Source organism: Hipposideros armiger, unplaced genomic scaffold, assembly GCF_001890085.2.
Source record: "Hipposideros armiger isolate ML-2016 unplaced genomic scaffold, ASM189008v1 scaffold_21, whole genome shotgun sequence".
Classification (NCBI taxonomy): domain Eukaryota; kingdom Metazoa; phylum Chordata; class Mammalia; order Chiroptera; family Hipposideridae; genus Hipposideros; species Hipposideros armiger.
The window spans coordinates 1,341,200-1,349,656 of record NW_017731371.1 but is presented as its reverse complement, the minus strand read 5'-3'; the positions used below and the strand labels follow the sequence as shown (position 1 = coordinate 1,349,656).

At 41.6% G+C, this 8,457-nt stretch overlaps 1 protein-coding gene and 1 pseudogene across 1 annotated transcript in view; one reads left to right on the top strand and one right to left on the bottom strand.

Moving 5' to 3' along the window:
- Positions 1-8,457, bottom strand: part of PRDM6 (PR/SET domain 6) — a 104,100-nt gene that overhangs the window by 40,264 nt on the left and 55,379 nt on the right. The window lies entirely within an intron of this gene.
- Positions 5,926-6,271, top strand: LOC109379017 (40S ribosomal protein S20 pseudogene; annotated as a pseudogene).

Here is an 8,457-nt window from a genome sequence, read left to right as displayed (position 1 = left end):
AAAATTGGAATGATATAAGGGAGGTATAGGAGTAAACCAGTCATTCTAATTTGTTTTTATTTCTTAGATGAGTCTATAGAAAAACAAAACAAAATATTTAAAATACTGGATGAACGTGAACACTATGTAGAAAACAGTAAGGAAGCATCTCTTCAGGCCTACATTTTCCATTTTGTAAATTTAATCAGTGTTCAGTTTCACACAGTGTTACAAAAATGTCATCCAAGAGACACAGGCACCCACAGCCCCCTTAAGAGCATTCCTGGAGCATATCTGTGACTAACAGGTAGTCGTTACAAGTGTTTGTAATTAATTGTGGCTTCAGGACTACAACAGACCTCTCACTGAACATCACCGAACACGCAGGATTGCTTGACCTCTGAAGCCACTGACATTTCTGGCCAGAGGAGGCACCAACTTACAGTGCCTCATTGCTACATGAGCAATGGACATGTTCAAGGTAGGTTAGCTGCCTGTGCAATCCAATGTGCCTGGATAAGGACAGGCGATGTTTGTGGGTGGCAGTTGAACCATCAGATCCACAGGGAGCCCTGTCAGCCAGGACCCAGATCTGGGCACTGCTTCCCACGTTAGAGAGGAAGACAGCAAGAACCACACCACTGTGGTCTCTTAAACTCTTTACTTTTAAACTTTCAAATCAAGTTAAATCCAGGCACGAGAAGACAGACCCCAAAGCAATACCTTAAAAATGGGGTGGCTGGGTGGCTCAGTTGGTTAGAGTGTGTGCTCTTAACAACAAGGTTGCCAATTTGACTCCCACATGGGATGGTGGGCTGCGCCCCCCCACAACTAGATTGAAAATGGTGACGACTGGACTTGGAGCTGAGCTGCGCCCTCCACAACTAAGATTGAAGGACAACAACTTGACTTGGAACTGATGGGTCCTGGAAAAACACATTGTTCCCTGAAAAAATATTGTTCCCCATGAAGTTTAAAAAAAAAATGAGTGAGATGATCTGCCTTCACCTGAATGCATAGGTAAGAACAACAGCTAAAGACTAGGTCATACATATTTATGTAGGATTTTATTTTCATTTAGAAAATACTTTCACAAGCTAATCTGAGCCTTATTAACTGACCTCAAAGGTAGGCTGGAACATTATTTATTCCCTTTTATAGGTAAGAAACTTTGGGCTGAGAAGGTTAAGTGACTTGCCCACAATCACACAGTTGGTGAGTGTGACAAAGATGTAGCCTCCTGAACCACAGGCCATCATGTTGTTGCTTTTTTCATCACATCCCATTTGTTTGATCAGGGAGAAATAAAATAGAGGGAGAAAAAAAAATAGAGCTTTTTCCTTAAAAGCATGTGAAATTCTCCAAATGAGGGCCATCAAAATGTTCATAATGATTAACAATGTCATTTATCAATTTCTATTTTCAGAGCAAATGTCAATTGAGTGGGAATTACTTAATCTGTTAGTAAAATTTACACAAAGAAACCATGTAGCGGATAAAGACACAACTCCCCAATATTGTGTAAAACTATTTTCCTTCCACTGGCAATGTGCCCTACTGACCAGAAAAATAAAAAAAAAAGTGGGCAAGGCATAAATCTATGGGAAAAGATGCATACTTTACAATGAAATCTTCTTCATTAAAGCAAATACTAGCTAGTGTGGCCATATTTATTTGTGGTCAGTTTTTCCATTTTTTTCTCAAATCTATAGTACTATAAATTTTTTTTCCTCGTTTCAATGATTTCTCCCTCTCTTAGAATTAACTTATTTTGTTGTTATTTCTAATAAGAAACCTCTTTCCTGTCACTTTGGCTTGGACTATTTTGGAATGTTTGGAATGCCAAGATTTTGAGACAAGGCTTCAAAGGTCAAGTAATAAACACCCCATAAAATAAATGAGTAATGGTTATATACACCGTTGCTGTATTTTCAGTAATGCTGATATAAAGCTATATACTGTACTTTGTCAATTCCCATTCATCAAGTCCCAGAAATATTAGAAAATCATTAGAGGTTTATGTTGAGCTTGCAGATAATACTAACATATAAGTCAAGACTGAAATATGGTAATCAGAAAAACAGTTGAAAAGTGTCAATAAACTGTAAAACACCCGTGGTGGGGGTGTGAAGCCTGCCTCAGAGAGCCAGCCATGTGAAGAAATGAAAATGGGCATTTTGGTCACACCGTGGGTCAGCTGCGGCTAAGTGTCAGGCCAGCAGGAGAGACTGGGTGACTCAGGATTCCAGCACAGAGATCCAGGAGCTCCTGAGAACTGTTGAGCCTTTGGCGAGTCCCACTTATCTCTGAGGATGGCAGCAGCCATCAATACGAAGTCTGCCATCTATCAATCTGGAGTCCTCTTCAGACATCCTCTGTCTGCTGATCAGAGGAAGACTTTGGGGGAATTAGGCTTCCATTATCAGGAGTATGCCTGTGATCTGAACAAGCCACTGAACCTTTAACTTTTCACTTGGCAGAAGCATATATGCTGGAAAAGTCCTGACAGTTCATTCATTTTGTTCCATCCTGGAGCCAGCTGATGTCTGACTGGTGAGACCCGCCCTCTTTGATGTTGTACTCTTTTGAGAGTGCCCTGCTGTGAAAAAAATTTTATCCATCCAAATTAAAGAGAAATATTTCTGCATCCAGCTGTTCACTGTGACATGTTTGCCATTTTTCAGGGCACTGGCTCGGCGCCATCTACAGGCTCTGCTGCAAACCTCTTTTTCCCTCTCTTCTGTTGCAGTAATAATATCCACAGTGCACACTGTCTACAGTGTCCATACAACATCAACACTCAAAAGGAAAATACTGCTAATCCTACATGACTAAGAACAGCCTCAGAAATATTTTCATGCAACCATTTCTTTTCTCATTTTTTTATCAGTGCCTTTCACAAACTTTAAAATTCTTTGACACAATCCAACTACTTAAAAATTGCCTCAATTACGTTTATTAAAAATCCAGTTTTAATTAACGTAACCAAAAAAAGTCCTGACCTTTATTAAATATATTTATAAATGAAATGAATTTAGATCTTGTGAAAATTTTTTTCATAGGTACTGAGTCCACACTTTAAAATGGACATTTATTCAGTGGAGAGAACTCTGTGTAAAAGAAGAAAAACTCTCATGAAAGCTTGAATAAACATTTAGATCTAAGTAATCAAGAAAGCCCGTATCTTCTCATATTTATTAAGTGCCATTGGGGGCTTATAAAGATTGCTACCATGAACGGGGTGTATTATAAACAAAGGGCAGCTCACATTACTACCAAGTTTTTCGCCCTGTACTGAGATGATTGAGGAAAACAGCTCAGTTCCCATATTCTGGCCTTTCTCGCTCTTCTCTCTCATTTTCGCTTTTGCTGAGGAGGAAAGGGGTCCGTTGAAGCTAGGTCTCAGCATTTAGCATCAGAAAATCCTGCCTTGAGACTGATCTCAGACTGACTAGCAAACATGCACAGCTATTCACCATCTTTTCTCACGTCAGTAAAGATGGGTCATGAAAAAAATACAACACACAAAAAAACATGCTATATGTGAGAAAGTATTCATTTTGGAAAACAAACCACAGGGAAATCTGAATTAACATGCTCCTCCACGTGGAAAAACAGAGCCTGAGTTTTCTACCAAACAGGAAAGGGGATCAATATTTTGTTAAAATAATCCTAGAAATATTACCGGTGTGAGCTGATGGGATTTGCACATTATCCCTAATAGTACACCAAATAGTTTTGCACTTGAGAACTATAAAATCACCCATTAAAGCTATTGCACACGCTGTGGCACACACTTGAATTCTCCATATGGTTCATGCAATGCATCTTACAGAACAGTATTTAACCCTTACCGTAGTGAAAACTGGGGCTTATAAATTTTAGTGGGTGTAACACTATATAGACCTTGGTGAAAACTATTACTGATTTCACACTTCAGCACGGTGGCTAATGAAGAAGACGATTTCCAAGGAGCAGCTTGGACCAAAGCCTAGGTGCAAACTGCTATGTTAGACAGCAATCATATTAAATATTTACGAGGGAGTAAGTAGGGAATATCCCTAAAGAAATCAGACAGAGGCTACTGCCACATCTATGCAGACACACACACACACACACACACACACCATGCCCTAGAACTCGCCTGCTTTTTTTAGTAAGAACTTTCTGAAAACACAAAATATTTGTCCCAATGAAGTAACGGTTTCCTATGGTTTAACTTCTTTGCAGAGCAGTCTACAGCTTTATTTCTTCGCTGAAATGTGTCACTCTTTAAATTATTATGTTTTCCTAAGTCTACGACATTCTTTTCCTAACCACACCAATAAAGTGTGATTGTCAGACACACTTTATTAAGGGGAAAGTGACCATCTGTCCAGGGTAGAAAACATATTTTCAGATCTTAAATAATTTAGAAGACACTCCTTACGTCAAGTCGGGACAGTACTGAGCTTGCACTCATTTCCCGATTTACACCATCCTGCCCTAGATCCTAGGACAACGGCAGAGACAAAATCAACCCTCAGATCCGTGGTGCTCCAGAAAGTGAGAATGTGAGGGTCACAACTGGCCTAGACCAGGCATGGTCCCGAGGGAGAGCACCCTGAAGTTGCTCTCCTCCCAACATAACCACTTACAGGAAAAACCTACTGGAATTCCAAGTTTGTCCTGGAAACAAGAGACATGGGAGAGAGATGGATTTTGGCTTCTCTGAACCATTTTTCTTCAAGAAGGGTTGCACAGCTGTGCAGAGGACTGAACAAACACACTGGTTTGCTATAGTTCTCCTCCCCATCAAGATGGAGACGATGAGGTACCGAAGATAGAAGGTGATGGAAGTAGCCTTAAAGGTAGACTTCTGACCTCCCAGACAGCATTCTTTCAACAAACATTTAGTAAGCAGCTACTATGTGCCAGCCACTATGCTTGATGCAGGGCATTAATAGCTTAAGGTCCAGTCCCTGCCTCCAAGTAATTGACAGTTCGTGAGGAGAGATGCACACACAAACAAATCAGAAGACATTGATTCTGACACCACAATCTGTCAATTTTCCCATCCAAACTTTGGATATCTGATGTCTAGAATGGGGTTCCGAGGTGTGGGAAGGGTCATCTATTACAATTTTACGAAAAGGGCATCAGACTTAAAGAGGGTGTTAAAGCTAGTGATATAAACAAATTCTGGACTGTGGGGGTGGCATTAAGCAAATGTTTGATTAAAATCTGCCAGACTATAACCTCGATGAGGCACAGATAAAAATCTGTCTTGTTTGCTATAGTGCCCCTGGTGATTAACACAGAGCCTAGCATACTGTAGCACCTGGTGTGGAATAAATTGTCTGTTGGTTGGCTGGTTTAGTGGATGGGTGGATGGATGGATGGGTATGTAGATAAAAGGACTGACAGTCACAAGGATACAGACAAAAGGGTAGGACAACTTCTAGGCACATAACACTAAGGGCTGTACCATTCCTCTTTGCTCTCTGGGCAGATCAACATAGCTAGAGCAGAACTGAATATCCAACTGGGAGAATTTTAAGGGATGCAACATTACCTGAAAAAGTGTGCTTTGCCTCACTGGCTAAAATTAACACTTCTTTATTATTTTTCCCTTTAGTTCTTGGGGTGGTTTTTTTTTCAGTTTTATTGAGATATAATTAACAAATAAAATTGTAAGGTATTTGAAGCATACATTGTGTTGATTTGGTGTATGTAAAAGGATCCTTGTGAAAGGATCCCTGTCCATGTAGTTAGTTAACACATCCACCGCCTCTCACGTATTTATTTATTTATTGGTGAGAACATTTAAGTTCCTTTAAAAATGCCCAATAACTGAGGAAGACAGGTCGCAGCTTCAGCGGAGCTCCATTCCGCCAGCTCCTGCGCCTGACTCACCGCTATTCACTCTCACTGAGGAACTGGACGGTCAGGAAACGCGCCGCAGCCATGGCTTTGAAAGACACTGGAAAGACACCTGTGGAACCAGAGGTGGCGATTCATCGAATTAGAATGACTCTAACCAGCCGCAACGTAAAGTCCTTGGAGAAAGTGTGTGCTGACTTGATCAGAGGTGCAAAGGCAAAGAATCTCAAAGTGAAAGGACCAGTCCGGATGCCTTCCAAGACTCTGAGCATCACTACAAGAAAAACTCCCCATGGGGAAGGTTCGTTGTTAGATGAGGACCCACAAGCATCTTATTGACGTGCACAGTCCTTCTGAGATTGTTAAACAGATTACTTCCATCAGGATTGAGCCAAGAGTTGAGGTTGAAGTCACCATTGCAGATGCTTAAATCAACCTTTTTAATAAACTATCAGTTGTTTAATAAAAAATAAAAAATAAAGTGTCCAACGGCTTCTGCAGAATTGAGGCCACTGCAAAATACCTGGATGGAGACTTCAGTCAACGGCATGGCTAGAGGAAATCCAGAGCCTGGCACATACCTGCCTCTCCGCCATTGTTGGTCCCTCCTCCCATCCCAACCCCAAAACTGTACCCTGCTAAGGGTTACTGTTACTATCCCTCGTCTTCCCTTTCAGTGCCTCTTTCTCTACCCTCCATCAAGCCTCAGTCTCTCTCGTCTGGGCCCAGTGCTCACTCATATCAGGATCCCGGAAGCTGAGATTTACTCCAAGCTGTAAACCTAAGTCAACATGCTACTCCTGGAAAAAAAAATATTTGCATTTTGAGCTTTATCTTCAAGTGAGGCTGCAAAGGGGGGCATAAAGCCCTTTTAAAGGAATTTAAAATACCCTAATAAGGGCTGAAGTCATCCTGGGGAGGACAAATGACCATTCCTGGGACCCTTGCTATGACACAGATGGTCCATTTGGGTCCTTGCAGAGATAGATCCCGGGTGAGGCCGCTGCCTCTGCGGCTGCAGGATCCAGGACAAGAGCACGGGCTTCTGCAGAAGCGCAGGGGTCAGGGGCAAGGCAAGGCACTCCCGTAACAGGCCAGCCCAGCTCCGCCTGCAGAGGAGTTTTCTCTGGATCCCCTCAGGTGCCAGCAGGGCCATTCAGCCTTACATTCATAAAGGTCCTCGAATTTCGACCTTTGAAGTCAATTTCAAATGAGGTTATAAATACAATCACAGAGATAGACTGACGGGATTAAAAGGAGGCCTTCTTTGCACACTCTAAACTTGGGTCCTTTGGCCAGACCACACTGTCTGAAGTGAACCACAAATTAGCATTTTTATCAATCCTGTAACTAACTTATGAATAGCACAATTATATGTTTCTGGTATTAAAAGTATTAAGTTGTTAAAGGTAAACATTTAAAGTATACCCCTGTTTTTGTAACCCTGTTTTGGCTTTTTTTTCTTTTTTCCATATATCAAGGGCCTCAAAAAAATGGAAGTGGCCCAGGCCTCTCACCAGCCCTGGTTTGGGCTTGTTGATAAAGTTCCTTTCACGCAATTGGGCCAGAGGGCTGGCAAGTGTGTAGCTGGTACTGGGACAAGGTGCTTTCTTACAAAAAAACAGTCCTGTGTTCCTGAGTAAGCAATCGAGTCCACAAAGCATACTTCCCCGGAAATCCAACCAAGAGATCCAGTAAACCTGACTGTCTGGGGCATGAGGTTTGCAAATCCTCTGGTTAGCAGAGTTATGGCTAACATCAACACCCAAGAAAAGCAACCACCTAATTACCACATTGTTGTAACTTGTTTGCTTCCTAATTTTTAGACAAGACTTAGGATTCCCTTCTTTCCACAGGAAGCATCTGTGGGCTGAAAGAGAAGAGGTCCCTTACACTGGGGTCCAGAGAGGTTTCAGACAAGGCTATCAACACTGAAATTTTAAAAAAATGATGTACGAGGTGTGATCAAACAATACAGTGAATGTTTAAATTTTTTTAAAAAATCATCACAGTAAAAGACACATCGCTATTAATCCTCCTCAAAATACTCCCCCTCACTTTGAACACACTTATCCCATCGTTCTTGCCACTTTCTGAAGCAGTTCTGGAAGTCCACCTTCGTGAGTGTCTTTAGTTGCACTGTCATGGCTGCCTCAATGTCCTGAATCAATTCAAAATGCTTACCTTTCATGGTCATTTTGACTTTGGGGAAGAGCCAGAAGTCGCACAGTGCCAGATCCAGTGAATAATGTGGATGAGGACACACCATCATGTTTTTGACAGAAATTGCCGTACTAAAAACAATGTGTGACATGGAGCGTTGTCATGATGGAGGATGATTTACGGCACACTTTAAAACACACCTTGTCTGAACCGTAGCTTACGCCTGACTGACTACACCAAACAAGTTGAAACTTATCACACACTGTTACTAAGGTTTGACGCACCACTTCTCGTATTAAAGATCCCTGTTTTTCTGTTGGATGGCACTTGGCAGCAGCATTCACCATATTTGATTACAATGAAAAGGCTCCGTGTCACACATCGTATCTGGTATGGCAATTTCCGTCAGATGAAAACATTACAGGGCCGGCCGAGTGGCTTGTTGGTTAAGAG